Raw genomic sequence first — 16,665 nt, 5'->3', positions numbered from 1 at the left:
GGATCTGTCGACTGCAGAGCAACAATTCGGTCTCTCAAACTTGGTCGAACTGACACAGTTGCCAAAATAGCACCGGAATCTTCTGACAAAATCTCAAGTCCAAATCTAACAATGGAGAACAATAAGGGCTTACTGAGAGATGTCAGAACCACACTTCCTCGATTACTCTTTCTACTCAAAGCATCAGCAACAACATTAGCTTTTCTTGGATGATACTGAATATCACAATCATAATCCTTCACTAGTTTTAGCCATCTTCTCTGTCTCATATTCAACTCCTTTTGAGTAAAGAAATAGTTGAGACTCTTGTGGTCAGTGAAAATCGATATCTTTTCACCATAAAGATAGTGACGCCAGATCTTCATAGCAAAAACCACAGCTGCCAATTCCAAGTCATGAGTAGGATAGTTATGCTCGTAGTTCTTCAATTGCCTAGAAGCATAAGCTATAACGTTCCCATGCCGCATCAAAACGCAACCCAAACCAACTTTAGAGGCATCAGTATACACTGTCAAACCTCCAGAGTCATCTGGTATTGTCAACACAGGAGCGTTAGTCAACCTTTTCTTGAGTTCTTGGAACTCTTTTCACAGGCTTCATTCCACTCAAACTTGATTCCTTTTCTAGTAAGCTTAGTCATAGGTGCTGAGAGTCTAGAGAAATTCTTAATGAAGCGCCTATAATATCCTGCCATACCAAGAAAACTTCGAATCTCAGTGACTGACTTAGGTCGGTCCCAATCAGCAACAGCTTGAACCTTTGCAGGGTCAACCTTAATACAATCATCAGAAACAATGTGACCTAAGAACATAACTTTAGATAACCAAAAGTCACATTTACTGAACTTGGCAAACAACTTCTTCTCTCTCAAACGTTGCAGAGCAAAACTCAAATGCACAACATGTTCTTCTTCGCTCTTTGAATAAATCAGAATGTCATCAATAAATACAATGATAAACTTATCCAAGACATCCTGAAATACTCGGTTCATCAGATCCATGAATGCTGCCGGAGCATTAGTAAAACCAAAAGGCATAACTCAAAATTCATAATGCCCATATCTAGTCCTAAATGCAGTCCTGCAGACATCACTGGACTTCACTCTTAACTGATGATACCCAGATCCCAGATCGATCTTCGAGAACACAGAGGCACCTTTCAACTGATCAAACAAGTCGTCGATCCTAGGAAGAGGATATTTATTTTTAATCGTCAACTTGTTCAATTCCTGATAGTCTATGCACATTCGCATACTACCGTCCTTCTTCTTCACGAACAACACCGGGGCTCCCAAAGGCGAAACACTGGGTTGGATACCTTTGCTTGACAAATCATTTAACTGAGTCTGGAGTTCTTTCAACTTAGTCGGAGCCATCCGATACGGAGCTTTCGACACGGGAGCTGCTCCAGGAATTAGATCAATTGAAAACTCTAACTCCCTCTTTGGAGGCAAACCCGACAAATCATCAGGGAAAACATCAGGAAAATCCCTGACAACTTCAATATCAGACAACTGTTTCACACCTTTCGAGACATCCACAGAAGAGGAAAGAAGTCCAACATCCTTAGTTCACTGCCTGACTTTCACAGTCGCAGCCACTATCTGCTTGCTCAACTTCCCTTGACTACCTTGATACTCAAACAGACTATCATCCTTAGGATGAAACAGTACCTTCCTTTCTGAGGAAAGGATAACTGCTCCATACTTAGATAACCAATCCATTCCAAGTATCACATCAAAATCAGACATATCCAACTTGATCAAACGGGCTTCTAGGGTTCTACCAGCAATAACAATGGAACAAGATTCAACCACTTTATCTAATCTAACAATAGATCTGGTAGGAGTACTAATGACTAGTCCTCTATCAAACTTCACAAGTGTAACAAGAATACGACTCACAAAAGAAGATGCTATGAATGAATGAGATGCACCAGTATCAAATAATACGAAAGCAGAGGTAGATGATACTGAAATAATACCTATCACAACATCATGATCTGTCTCAGATTCTAAACCAACAACACTGAACACTTTTCCAGTGGGAACATTCGAAGCAGGCTTCAAATCTGACACCTGAGGATTCGTGTGAAACCCAACCCTAACCTTGACCCGGAAACCCTGTTTTCTGTAGGTCCGACAACCCGTAGTAAGGCAAGAAGTCAGCTTTGGGCCATTTCTGTAGAAGACTTGGTGGCTGGATTGAATTCCATGAGTGTTGATGTTAGTGTTCCATTTATGGAAACTGCACCCTGTTGAAGATCGGATTAGTTGATGGACTTGGAGTGCTCTCTGTATTGGTTCGAAGGCATTTCTATCTACTAGGTAAGTCACTTTAGGTGTGTGCAAAACCCCGTTATGTTTGGACTTGATCTGAGCCTTCAATTCCCTGTTTTGGTCTTTCTATCTTGATTGGTCGACTCATTGGTCGACTGGACCAGTCGACCAATCCAATCGACCAATTGGTTCTGTTTTTGCTAATTAGGTCGTGGCTGCTCTATTTAAATCTAATCTCGGGATTACTCCGCCTCATCTGCCTCCTAAGCCTCTGGAACGAGTTAGAACTACATTCTAATCAATTCCCTTGCATCCTTGGTTGATATCTCGCAAGAATTGAAGTAATCTTCATCCTCCTGCATCAAAGGTATTTCTATACTCTCTTTCTCTTCTCTATCTCTGAATTTCTTTTCTTTAATATTGTTCTTGATTGAGATCAGGAAGAAGATGCTGCATTCTTGCAACCATCTATTCCATGATCTCATTCTATTCCTTGAGATTTATGATCATCGTAATGATCTCAAACCTAGCCGAATTAACCCTTGAAACCCTAACCCTTGTATGATCTTTCTGGAAACCTTTTGTAACCTCCCATGCAAGGGAAACCTCATGGGCAATATTTATGCTAATCTAAATTTGATCTTTTTATGGTTTTTCTTGTTGTTATTGGCCAATCATTAATTCCCTTTCATCCTGTGATCTCAACCTTTTCATGGGAGCCATAAAGGTTGAAACCCTAGTTTCTTGAGTCAAATCAAGAACCCATATTTTGATCATGTTAATATCCAATCAATGTGTTTTTTGTACAGGATTTGTAACCTATCATCCTCTAATTCTTTATCCTTGATCATACCAATGTTTTCTCCATGATCCATGATTTACCTAATTAGGGTAACTTTTTGGTTCCTAATCTGTAACTTGAAAACTTGATTCAATTAGTGTCTTGATGTCCTTTGTACACTAGTATACTGCCATTATAGTTCCCCCCTTATTTTGTACCCTTTTGAACCACCAAATTCGGTTCTATATTCCCAAAATTCGGATTCTTGTAAGCTACTGTCTCGGTTGGTCGACTCATTGTTCGACTGGGGCAGTAGACCAATCCAATCGACCAATGAGTACATCAACCTCATTCTTGGTCTGTTTTGATTATTTTGATATCTTTCCTTCTAGGTATCTTTCCTAACATATTGTATACACTTGTTTAAGACTTTCTTCTCAAGTTTAGTCAAGGTCTTACTTAATTCCCTAAGTTTCCTCTGCAAGTTATAAGGTAAGGACAGTTATTTCCTTAACGACATAGATCACATACCCTCTGGTTTCTACCTTATGAAACTATGAATTGTTTACTGTTCTTATAGTTTATATCTCTGATGTACTACTGTAACTACAGTAGCACTTCACTTATGTTTTCCTTTTATTATTTAAGCTTATATGAATTGCTGATTCTATATTGGTTAACGATTAGTTTATGCTTTTACATTCTCTTTTATATAATGAATTGATGGTTATGTATGTCATGACTGATTTGAGAATGTGTTTGACTAGGTATGGTTTGGGATTGGGAAGTGCCCTTTTGACACTTCTGTCCTTGGACATTATCGGAAATAGTATGGATGTTTCCAGGGTTGCCCATCGACACTTTCCCGAATCATTGGTTATCATACCTAGGGCTGTCTAGTAGTGTTTGGCTAGGATGTCCCTGTTATATCAGACCCGAATCGGAAGGGTATTGAGACAGAACGACCCGTGGTAGCAATGTGATTCACGGGCGCTTAAGACCGGTAACCAACCCGTGAGAGGACGGGAATCATATTGCGGGGGCCATTTATTGGAGGGTTGCATATGGTTAGACTTGGGCTCATGGGCACTCGAGACTGGTGAGTTATATCCGTGAGAGGACATGACAGCTTCCCGTTTACCATATGTGGATAACCAATAGGGTTGATGAGTCCGTATTTGAGAGAGTCGGATACGCTGACTCTAGTGTGAAGGATACTGGAAAGGATCCCAAGAGGGGAGGAGTGGAAGTATCTGGATCTGAGTTGATGTAACTTGCATTGGGCTAGGCTTTTACCTTGACATGCGCCAGTACTTAGACCAAATGGTGATGTGAGAGAGAGATGACTTAATCCCCAGCCATGGAATGTCCGAGAGGGATGCTGGACCCACTACCAACAGGAGCCGTACGCGTGACCTACCCAAAGAAGTATGGTGCTATGACTTAAAGCATGTCTGCCAATAGAGACCAGCATATATAGAGTTAAGTGCATACATACATTATCTGTTTCATACGGCATTGCATCTTGTTATGTTTTGCCACATGTTATTTATGTTGTTAATGGATTAACTACCTTACTGAGTTTCTTCGAAACTCATTCCTTTTTGTACATTGTTTTTGTTAGATTATTCTAGAGGTATTGACTACTATGAAGAACAATACACTGAAGCACAAGCCGATGAAGCGTACTACACGCAAGGTGTTGGCGACAATCAAGATTACTCTGATGATCCCTTAGGCGATCATATTTCGTACTACGATTAGAGGCAACGTGGAATTGGAACATCTCAGTTGGATTGACGAAGCCCACTATTTTGAAGATGTCATCTATAGGATAGAAGACTCTTAGTTTAATTATCTTTCTTATTTTCTTTTGTTTCAGTTGTTATTCCTTTTAGACTTATACTACGTTTCGCTGTATTTTGTGGGGTGAGTTTCCACCTCACTCTACTTCTTTTGATGTGATTACATCTGGTATCGTTTTCCGCACTCTGATTATATTGATTATTCATTTCTTGACTTTAATCTTTTGTTTGTAATATTTAAACCTTGATTATTCCCTGTTTATGATTATGTTATTGTATATGTGGGAGGATGATTTCCTCAACACTTGATCTTCGGGGCTGTGGATCACACTCCCGGGTATGCCAGTTAGGGTACCGGCTGGGGGGATGTGACAATTCGGCTTCTGAGTGCAGTTACGAGAATAATGACCCGACTTCCCATAGTTAAAGGAGTTCAAATCCTACCACTCACAGGAGTTGCTGAAGAAGGATATGCAGGTCTCTGGTTATTAACCACTGGACGAGAGTTAGCATAGATCGGTCCATTCCCCTGACTACCAGCAACAAGATGCACCGGTGCACTACTAGAACCATAGCTCGAGGCAGAGCTAAAATTGGAACTAGCTCCTCTAGGCTGAAACGAAGGGGCAAAATAAGGAGCAGGCCAAAATGATTCCTGTTCGCAACAGAACTCTGGAGCAGATAATTCTCTCTCTCATCATCTTCTACCTTCTTCGCATTCTTTACCATCTCAGTATAATCCACAATCGGATGAATTGCCAGGTAAGTCTTCAGTGACGGCCTCAAACCTTTGAAGAACTTCTTTGCCTTCTCACGATCACCTTTGAAAGCAGTAGGGGCAAAGTAAAACAATTCTTCAAACTTCTTCTGGTACTACAGAACAGACCAGTACTAGGTCCTTGCGTGAGTGCCATAAACTCAGATTCTTTAGCATCTCTCACAGACTCAAGAAAATAATTCTTACAAAATGCATCCTTGAAGATTTCCCAAGTAAGAACCGGATGCGAAGCTTCCAAAATAGGTCTGGTAGCATTCCACCACGCATTAGCTTCATGCTGCAGTCTCTGTTCTGCACATAGAATCTTCTGAGCTTCACTGCAACGGAGGTTGCGAAAAGCTTTTTCCATCTCTCGTATCCACTTGTTAGGAAACAATGTATTCGATGAAATACCAAGTAAAGCAGGGATCTGAAGCTTCAAGAAATGCTCCATCAACCTTGCACGTGGACCAGGGGCAAAACCGTCCACAAAAGTACCAGCTGCAGAAGTACTAACTCCATTAGGGTTAAGAGATGCCTGGGCATTCTGCTGAGTAGTCGTGAAACCTTGCATCATAGTAGTAAATTGATTCTGCTGCTGATGCATCATGTTTCCTAGAATGTTCATCACATCCTGTATAGAGACTACTTGCGGTGCACGCGGAGGATTTTCGCCAGTGGAAGGAATTTCAACTCGGGGAGGCTCAGTTCCAGTGTTTACGACAGGTATCTTAACATGGTTCTAATCTTCTCCACCTTCTTCACCATTAACAGCACGATTCTTTAATTGAACCATTCTGCGAAAAGAATTCCATAAATTAGCAACACTAAATGATCAAGTTCGGAAAAAGATTCCTCAAGTCAAAGTAACTCCACAACATGGTCAACATTCACAAACAGAAGCAACAACAAGCACAAAGTCCAAAAAGAATCACAACAGAGCCAAGATCCAAAAATCTATGCAACAGTAACTGGGCCGGTTGCTTAAATCAATCGACCGCCAGTAGCGACCGCCCCAAAATACGCGCTACAACGACGCTTAAAATACGGTTTTGGGCCTCATTTGCACTTCTACACTTCTCAAAACAGTACTAGGGCTCTGAGGATTTCATGCTAAGGGTTAGGAAAGCATTTTGGAGACTCCGTACCACGCGACGCTTACACACTACACATGTAATCTTCTCACAAAACCCTTCATTTCCATGGTTTGCATGTAAGAAACTACAATGTGTAACTATTTCTAGGTTTTCTTTGGTGCAAAATGTTTTTTTTACTTCCCATAACATGTCTAGGCATAGATCTACTGTTCACTATGCATTTTTACGCTAACAGGTAATTACTGGACATCTCATGGCTTCTCATTTTGCATCTTTTTCATCCTAAAAATAGATTTTCTCACTAGATGGCTGCACGCGGAGGTAGGAGAGTACCGATTCGCGGCCGAGGTCGTGGTCCAGGTATAGGTGACGCACATGACCCAGTCCATCCAGACTACTTCAGGTCACCAGAGGCACAGGAGCTGTACTTTGGCCACTTCAGTCAGCGCTAGATATAGTATGGTCGACCGGTAGTGACTTCAGAGGTCGGGCAGTTCCAGATTGAGAGTAGATTTGTGGCAATGGGCTGGAGAGGTACCTTGTTTTTGAACGAGGATGCCTATCCAAAGCTAGTCAGCTTATTCTACAGCGCTTGACCTTCCACAGAGAGAGGGTGGGAGAGCATGACACTAGGCTGGTGATAGAGAGCCGGGTTAAGACTACAGACATTCGCTTCACCACAGAGGAGCTGGCTCACATCCTAGACGTGCCATACATCCACAACGACAGGAGATGGTTTGAGCCGGGGGATGAGTCAGACGATGTCATCCACTAGGAGGAGAGAGCTCTCGTCTACTAGAGCATTTGCCCGCGGGAGTGTAGCGGGGTAGAGTTAGTGACCGAGCTGCTTCCTTCATGCAGGATCATCTCACGGATCATAGCACGGAACCTACTGCCTAAGGCAGCTCATCAGAGTGAGATTTCACTCATGCAGGCTATGATGACCTTCTATGTGTACACCCGCTACCAGATAGACTTGGCTTACATAATCCAGAATGCCATGATCTATCAAGTGGCATATCCAAGGGGAGCGAACCTTGGATAAGGGCGACTTCTGACACGGATCTTCGAGCACTTCGGGGTCGACCTAGAGGGAGAGGAGGCTATTCCGGTCGGGCATGGCTGCACGATAGCTCACAGATTGGTCTCTCAGATGCACTTACTGGGCGGACCAAACTCACCAGAGATGCTAGCTGAGCCTGAGGACATGGATGTAGAAGCTGATGATGAGGATCATGTAGACTTGCCACCACCTTCTCAGTCCGAGACAGAAGGCACATCCGGGACTCAGGATACTTCGGAGGTCGCACCACCTTGGGCTAGAGGTCTGTTCACTCGGATGGACCAGTTCGACCAGGGGCATGTAGAGATGAGGGGCCAGATAGCAGAGTGCCTTGATATGCTCCGCCAGATGAGACTAGCACCACCACCTCCACCACAGCAATAGATAGACTTAGACTTTGATCCATTTTGATTCAGTACTGACTTAGGGTTTAGATATGTTTATTGTAGTTTTTATTCAACACATGTTCATTTCCTATCATTTTGTAAAGCGTAGAGTACTCTCAATATTATGTAAAGCTTTATCTCATTAATGAAGTACAATTATGTTTGTTGCATTTATATTATTGTCTCTTATGCACTTTCTTGATAATTAAAATGTGAAATGTATTTCATTTGACTTATAGTAAGTTATGCAAAAGAGAATTCATTTACTTTCTTAGTTTGTTTCTAACGAAAGATGTTCTATTATTCACTCTAGTTTTTTGAGTCACTTCTGGATCTATGACTCAAATTGCTCATCTAACACTTGTATCAAATATTATTCACTTCGTAAAACCACGGCTCTGATACCACTCTATCACACCCCACCCGCCGGTCTCGGTTACCCGCCCGACAACCCTTGGAAGTGATCCATCACAGGATCCACGATTTTAGTCTATCAACAATAATAAATATAAATATAGACAATCAAGAGCAATAAATGTTCAATAAATGAATTAAAGGAATTACAGGAGTCCAAATACTCCAATAACAATAATAAAGGAAATAATAATGAATAAAAAATGAATACTAGTTCAGCGGAAGTAAACAAAAGAGTTATATTATCTTCTTTCCGGTTTCTTTTTCTAAGGCTATAAACTTAAACTCAAGTTTATCAAGGTGAGGAGTCCTCCAGTTCTTCTCCATTCGCTGATTGAACTTTCTAACCACCTTCCATCTCTGACCATCAATAGGTGCGATAAGCGCACTCCATGCACCCACAGGAGCTCCCGCAAAGGCTATCTCCATTTCCCACTGACGGTGCCACATTCTCTTCATACGGGATGGTTCCTTCATAGGAAACCAGTCCATCTTCCTGTACAATTCCTTCTTCTGTGCAGGCTAATAAACATGTACAAAATAAAGGAGTGAGTTCCAAAGAACTCAGTAAGAAACAATCACAAATCCCATCAATTATCCAACAAAGCATAAATACATAAATGATATGAATGAGTGCAAGGTATGAATGATACTATGATTTCTAACTATGCAAGTCTCTAACAGCTGACATGCTTTAAGATATACACCAGCTCTCCTCTGGGGAAGTCTAGTCACACTGATCCAGCAAGGACTGGTTACCTCTGTAGGGATCCTGGGCAAAAAGGGAAAGTCCACACCTGGCTCTCAAACCATGGCTGGGGTTAAGTCAACACTCTCTCACCACGACCATTGGTAATGAGTACTAGTGCATGTCGGGGTTTCTAATCCAATGCAAGGTCATACTGGTAACATGTCTACATGAAGTCCAGATACATCCCCTATGGCACCAACCAACTCGGTTCAGTATCCTTCGCAACCTAGGAATGAGAATCCTCACGAACTGGCTACCACTATTGGACTCCACTCCTTAACCTTATGGTCATCCACATATTATTGGGGCGGAAGCTCTCATGACTCCTCATGACACCCGGTCCGTTCCTTGGACGTCCATGAGCCCAACCCTAACATATGCAACCCTACCATTTACATGACTAATAGTGGACCAACGTCACATCACTGTCATCACGGGTCACTCGGTTTCAATCCCCCTACCGAAAGGGTAGTAGCATGTGGGGTACCTAGCCATGCACTTCTAGACTCTACCTAAGAATGTCATCAAACAGTCATGACAGTGCTGGAGACATCAGCAGGCATGTGTCCCATTCCACAGCCTTCTGATATCCCAAGCTAAGATATCCCAAAGGAATACCTCATCCATCAGAACCTCACACTATGTATCATCAGTATATTACAATCATAACCGACAAAGTATATATGTAAACAAGACAACAGTAGTAATATAACAAGATTAATATATAAGACATGACTACAACAACATATATAAAGAAAGGCTAATGCTAACAGACACTGGACTAGCATGTTCAAGTCTATTCATAAGATAGGATTGAATGTCCTTACCTGCATATAAGTAAACTGTCCGTAAAAAGAGATCCGTTAACAGAGTATACCTAAACACAGTGTTACAATATTATATGAGTTAATTGAATCAAAGTGAATCAGAACCAAAAGTCATTTGGTCACTGTTTACCAGCCGGTCGCTTAAGTTGAGCGACCGCCACTAGTGACCGCCCCAAAATCAGAGAGTTTCAATCCGAAACTGAGGCTTCTGATCACCCGCTTTCAATCCGGATTTTGAGTGATCATGGTCTAAGTCTCAAATCTAATACTCCCAAAGCCAAAGGGTAAAGGAAATCCTAACAATTACCATCATTGGGTTACCCAGAACTCTCCCCTTGATTGGATTATCCTTTTCACGAAAGCAGGGTTTCGTTTTTGGATGAATCACCTCAAGTAGATTGGAAAGAGAGTCACAATGATCAAAAAGGGTAACCACCATGATGAGGGGATGGGTTAACACTAATTTAAAAGACAAAGAAGATAAAGAATGAAGGGTGAATTCATTACCTCACTTCAGAACACCAGAAAAAGGGAAGGACTGATCTCCAGATCACTGCCAGCACTTCAGATCCACTTTCAGAACTTCCCCGCCGCCGTCTAACCTAAAAAATTAGCAACCACGAATAAAGTATTCGTTACTTGGACGGGGGTTACCTTTTATAGAAGTTAAGGGGAAAAATAGGGCAAAAACTCCGAAAACAAACCGGGTGGTCGCTCCAGGCGGTCGCTTGATTTGATCGACCGCCACTAGCAACCGCCCCCATGTATTTTGCCATACAAAGATGCTTTTGCTAGGGGGTTGATATCCAAGTACAACCTAGCCCTAAAGAAGAGATGGGGGAGATCTTACCTTCATTCTGGACATCTCCGAACAACACTTGTCTTCCAGAAGACCAACCACCAAGCAAGGCAGGCTCTTCAGAAAAAGGATCCAGATCCATGGGTTCAGGGTATGGATCATGGGCTTCTATCCGAACACTCCACAACTTTACCCGACTAGACCTTCGGGTTCTCGGACCTAAAATACGGATCTCGGGTTAGAAATACGGGGGTTGTTACATTAGTAGTCTGCCATTTGGATAAGGGGATGAAGGAGGGTCTTACGACTCCTTTCATTGAGAAATTTGAGAAGAATACCCTAAGAAGCTGAAAGACAATTGGAAACCATAGTGAGACATTTCTATTTTGCTTTTGTTGATACTTTCCTATTTGATCCATTTAGTATTCATTCTTTATATTTTGGAACCTTAATTTCCTTAGTTAATTATAGAACTGTTCATTTGCTTTTGATTATGGGTTTGTGTGTCTTATTTATTATTAATAGTGTAATTGCGATTTTGTGGCTGTGGATCACACCCACGGGTTGTCAGGGCTGATCTGATACTGTCAAGTGGAGTGTGACAGGATCAATTTAATATATTGCATCAAATACAAGAAACTTATAAAAAATGTTGAACAAACCACCTAACCTATTACGCATTAGATGTAATTCGTCATTCTTCAACCCTATATCTAGTATGCATTCCTCATTGTTACATGAACAAAAACACAACATGAGATTCATGAATATTGGTCAGACATTCAGACATTAAGAACACATTTGTAGAAAACAAGAGGGATAATTGAATTATATGAAAGAGGAATAAAATCAATAACTATCTCATATTATGATCCATCAAACCCTAGCAAATTAAAGAAAATTAGAACGTTACAGAAGAAGAAGAAGTAGTTAAGCGAAAAATTTATCTTGTTCCCTGCTTCTTTGTCGACAATGGCAATGTTATTGGTTCTTGAAGTGAACAGAGCTCCACCAGGCCACACGCAAGTGCTGCCACAAGCACCACCTCTACATCAAACCCCCACTCCACGCCCTCCGTCACGACCCGACCATCCCTTGCCCTCACCTTGACCCCAACACTCTTGTCTCCTTGATTCCACCTCCGCATTCGTTCGCCCTGTCTAAACGTTCACAATAGAGTCCAATACCTCATCCAAGCTGATGACCTAAAGAGTGCCTCTACCACCGCACGCTAGGCAGTGTTTTCCAACACGCGCCCTACCTTCTTCACCTGCAATGCCATAATGGCTACTACGTATCGAGATGGTAGATATGAGGACACCATCTATATTTTACCTTCTTCTTTAGGTAGTCGAACATTGTCCCCAGTATTGTCTCTTACAACGTCCTTATCAACACCCATTGTGATGTGGTCGCGTTGATACTGGTATTGAAATATCATCACATCTTGCTAATGTACCCTTCAGCCCTTCTCCTATGACTTACCATCATCTCACGAAGGGTTTAGTTGACGCTAGTAGAATTTTGATGCTATGGATCTTCTCTGTGAGATGCTTAACAAGGCCCATGGTGCTGACTCTTTATTCTTCAACATTCTTATTGTTGGATTCTCCATTCTTGACCTCAAAATATGAGGCGCTGATATTTCACCAACTGAACCAATCTTGAGGTTAAACCTGGTTCAGATTCCTTAGCAAAGAAAATTGCTCTCCTATAAAGCTTCTATATCCTAGGACATGGGTCCAAGTTTCATATGCCCTGACCTTTACTTTTTGCAGATTTTGTGTCACTGCAAACCCGCTAGAAAGAAACATTGTTGTTGCCACCACCACAACCATATATAGAATAGAAGTATATATGTAACATGCAATTAGAGACACAAATATTTTCAGTTTTTATTACACTACAAGTATTGATAATGAATTAATCCAAAATTAGAAAGATACATAAAACTATTTGACTCTGAAAGTGATTTCGAATTTTTATTTATGAGAAAGATAAAGCATTTTATATAACAGTGATTCAAAAGTAAAAGTCTTAATAGGAAACCTGTATACTCTGCGTGTACCCTAGTCCCTAGACACTAAGTTACCCAACAAAGAGTAAAGGCTAGTCAAAATAGTAATAAAATCGGGACTAAATGGAGTGGCCAATGGCCTCTATCTGTAAGCAATACTCTATCCCAAAACGTAGTATTAGAAACGATGGCTAAGACTTGCTGTTGGGGAGAGAGTCTGAAAGATTTCCTATTAAAGCTTTTTCCGCTGCTTTCTTTCTATTTCATCCATTTGCAAATGCAAATGCAAATTCAAATGGAGTAAAAATTCTCCAATAAAATGAAAACCATAAAGAAAAGCACCATCAGAAGTTTTAAAAACTTCTATTTTTTATACAAATGAAACAAACAGGCACCAGTGGTCTAGTGGTAGAATAGTACCCTGCCACGGTACAGACCCGGGTTCGATTCCCGGCTGGTGCAATATGAATGTGCGGGGATAGCTCAGTTGGGAGAGCGTCAGACTGAAGATCTGAAGGTCGCGTGTTCGATCCACGCTCACCGCATAATAGCATTTATTTTTTTTCTCATCATATCCTTCTGTTCGGCTCATCGCATAATAGCATTTATTTTTTTCTTCATCATATCCTTCTCGTTCGGCTCACCGCATAATAGCATTTATTCTTTTTCTTCATCATATCCTTCGGGTTCGAAGATTTGAAGGTCGCGTGTTCGATTCACGCTCACTGCATAATAGCATTCGTAACTGCCAACACCTTGCGTGAAGTATGCTTCTTCGACTTGCGCTTCCTCGTCTTTGGCCGTCATAGTAATGAACACTTATAGAATAATCTAACAAAAGATATTTGCACAAAACTGAGTGAGTTCAAAAGGACTCAGCAAGTCAAGTTATTCCATAACAACATAAATAACATGATAGCAAAACATAGTATGATGCAATATGATATGAAACAGACAATGCGTGTATGAATCTAACTCTATGTGTCTTTGGTCTCTATAAGCGGACATGCTTTAAGTCATAGCACCATACTTCTTTGGGTGTAGGTCAAGTAACTCTCCCTCAGCCATCTAGGCATCTTGCGCTCTGCTGGTGGTAGTTGGGTCTAGCATCCCTCGAGACATTCCATGGTTTGGGTTTAAGTCACTGCTCTCTCACATCACCATTGGTCTAAGTACTGGCGCATGTCAAGGTTAAACCTAGCCAAATGCAAGTCATCTACTTAGTTATATCAACTCAGGTCCAAATGCATCCATTCCTCCCCCCGGACGATCCTTTCCGGTATCCTTTTCACTAGAGTCAGCATGGTCTCAGACTACGGACTCATCAACCCTATTGGTCATCCACAAATAATAGACATGAAACTCTCATGTCCTCTCACGGGTTGGTTACCGGTCTTGAGCGTCCATGAGCCCAAGTCTACTATTTGCAACTCTACCAACAAATGAGCCCCACAATATGATTTATGTCCTCTCACGGGATGGCTGCTGGTCTTGAGATACATGAGTAAGGTACTACTGTACTTGAAGTAGTTACAACAGTAACATCATACTATAAAAGTATAAGAACGGCAGTGAATCTATAAAATTCCCAAAAAAGAAATTAAGATTCACGCAATCTATGTTAATATGGAAATAACTATTCTTACCTTAAATAGCTTCGATAAATATCCAAAGATCAAAGAGAATGGTTTCAAACTTAGCAAATAAAACCTAAACAAGCATAGATACAACATTAGGAAAGAGGCCTAGAAGATCGGAGATCAAATCGAACGAAGAACACAGCTACTATTAGCCTTGGTCGATTGGGTGGTAGCTTGGCCCAGTCGACCAAGCAATCGACCACCGAACCAAGACGCAGCAGAAATCTAATTTTTTATCCGAAACTTGGAAGAAACCTCTAAAACAGTAATCTAACACTAAAATAGCATAGATTAGACACTATCAATGAAAAAAAAAAAAACAATACTTACTAATTTGGAAACATGACTTTCTAATTCAGTAAAATTCATAGTTTTCGATGAAAACATGCTATCGAAAACAAGCTATGAACTCGAGAGAAAAACTAGAGATGATAAGATCTCATTCTAGTAGAACATAATAAGTAGATCATACATGAAACTAACATGCAAAACAGATCTAACATGGTTGAGAAATTAAATTGAAAGAATAATCATGGCTTCATGAAGAAATCACAAGGATCATGGTTAAGATCAATATGAAGATCATAGTACCATAAGAATGAATGGAGATTGTAGAAGAGATGGTTGCAAGGATGTAGCATCTTCTTCATAATCTTGATACAGAGAATAAATCATAGTAAGAGTAGATCAATACCATACGAGAGAGATTTCTAACCTTTGATTGAAGAACAAGAGATGAAGAACTTGAGATCTTGCAAGAGTTCTTCACAAACACCAAGGGGAGGCTTTGAGAAAGGCTTCCCACGTTCTCTAAGGGTTTTAGAAACAAAGGAGGCTAAGAAACACGTACTTTTATCATATAGAGCACCAATGAGACCTAAAAAGGGATCTTTGGCAGATTATGTCCCTGTTGGTCAATTGGTTAGTCGATTGGCCCAATCGACCACCTGATAAGCATGCATTTACCATTATTTATTTGATTTAATTCCCCATACTTATTTAATTGAAGAGAGCTAATTGAGTATTTTTGTGTATTTTTCAAGAATAAGGTGATTTTGGATAACCTTAGGAGAAGTGGTGAGAAATGATATGTATAGCTTAGGCCTTATATCTAGCATTACCTCTAACAGAACTAATTGGAGGGCAAGAATCTATGTAGCCGACACCATTTAGTTGGGACAAGGCTTATTGTTGAAAAGTAAGATCTTAGTCAAATTGGAAACAGGTGGAGGTCTAAGGAACAAAATTGGTAATAAATCTGAAAATCGGGTAAACAGACATACCTTCAGTATTTTGGGCATATCTCTCTCGTATTAGCTTAGATTGTGGTCATTCAAGATGCTATGGAACGATATGGAAAATATCAACAACTCTCTAGTTTTGAGTTTTTCCAAAATCCGAACGAATAAAGGTCAAATCGATGGGTAAAGAGAGGGGATTCATTGTGAGAGGGAGACATAAAAGAAAAGCCAGCCACCGAGAAAAAGAAGACGGCAAACGCGGCTCTCATCTCTCATTGCTGAAGAAGAAGACAACAACTCTCTCTCTCTCTCTCTCCCTATGTTTCATCTTTATTTTTCTTATGAACTTTGTGATAATGAGTAGCTAGTTCATTTTCTTTGGAATGTAGATGAACCATGCTTATTTCATTAATTTGATTGTTCTATATCTTCTAGTTGATTGTGTTTGAGTTTGGCCAAAGATGATCAATGCCATACGAGAGAGATTTCTAACCTTTGATTGAAGAACAAGAGATGAGGAGCTTGAGATCTTGCAAGAGTTCTTCACAAACACCAAGGGGAGGCTTTGAGAGAGGCTTCCCACGTTCTTTGAGGGTTTTAGAAACAAAGGAGGCTAAGAAACACGTACTTCTATTATATAAAGCACCAACAGACCTAAAAAGGGATCTTTGGCAGATTCTGTCCCTGTTGGTCAATTGGTTGGTTGATTGGCCCAATCGACCACCTAGTCGACCAAGCAATGCAGCAAGGCCAGAACAGGGAAATGAAGGTTTAAATCAAATCCAAATCCAATGAGCTTCTCCCAACAT

At 40.8% G+C, this 16,665-nt stretch overlaps 2 non-coding genes across 2 annotated transcripts; both read left to right on the top strand.

The window, feature by feature from the left end:
• The first annotated feature begins 13,366 nt into the window (after positions 1-13,366).
• TRNAG-GCC (transfer RNA glycine (anticodon GCC)) lies at positions 13,367-13,437 on the top strand. The gene has a single exon. It is a non-coding gene; the product is annotated as a tRNA-Gly (tRNA).
• Positions 13,438-13,447: 10 nt separating this feature from the next.
• On the top strand, positions 13,448-13,520 carry TRNAF-GAA (transfer RNA phenylalanine (anticodon GAA)). The gene has a single exon. It is a non-coding gene; the product is annotated as a tRNA-Phe (tRNA).
• Positions 13,521-16,665: the final 3,145 nt, after the last annotated feature.

The sequence above is a fragment of the Hakea prostrata genome, chromosome 1, assembly GCF_041222555.1.
Source record: "Hakea prostrata isolate BN-2017 chromosome 1, UWA_Hpros_2, whole genome shotgun sequence".
Taxonomy (NCBI): Eukaryota; Viridiplantae; Streptophyta; class Magnoliopsida; order Proteales; family Proteaceae; genus Hakea; species Hakea prostrata.
The sequence above is the reverse complement of the archived record's forward strand: the minus strand, read 5'-3'. Positions and strand labels throughout refer to the sequence as shown.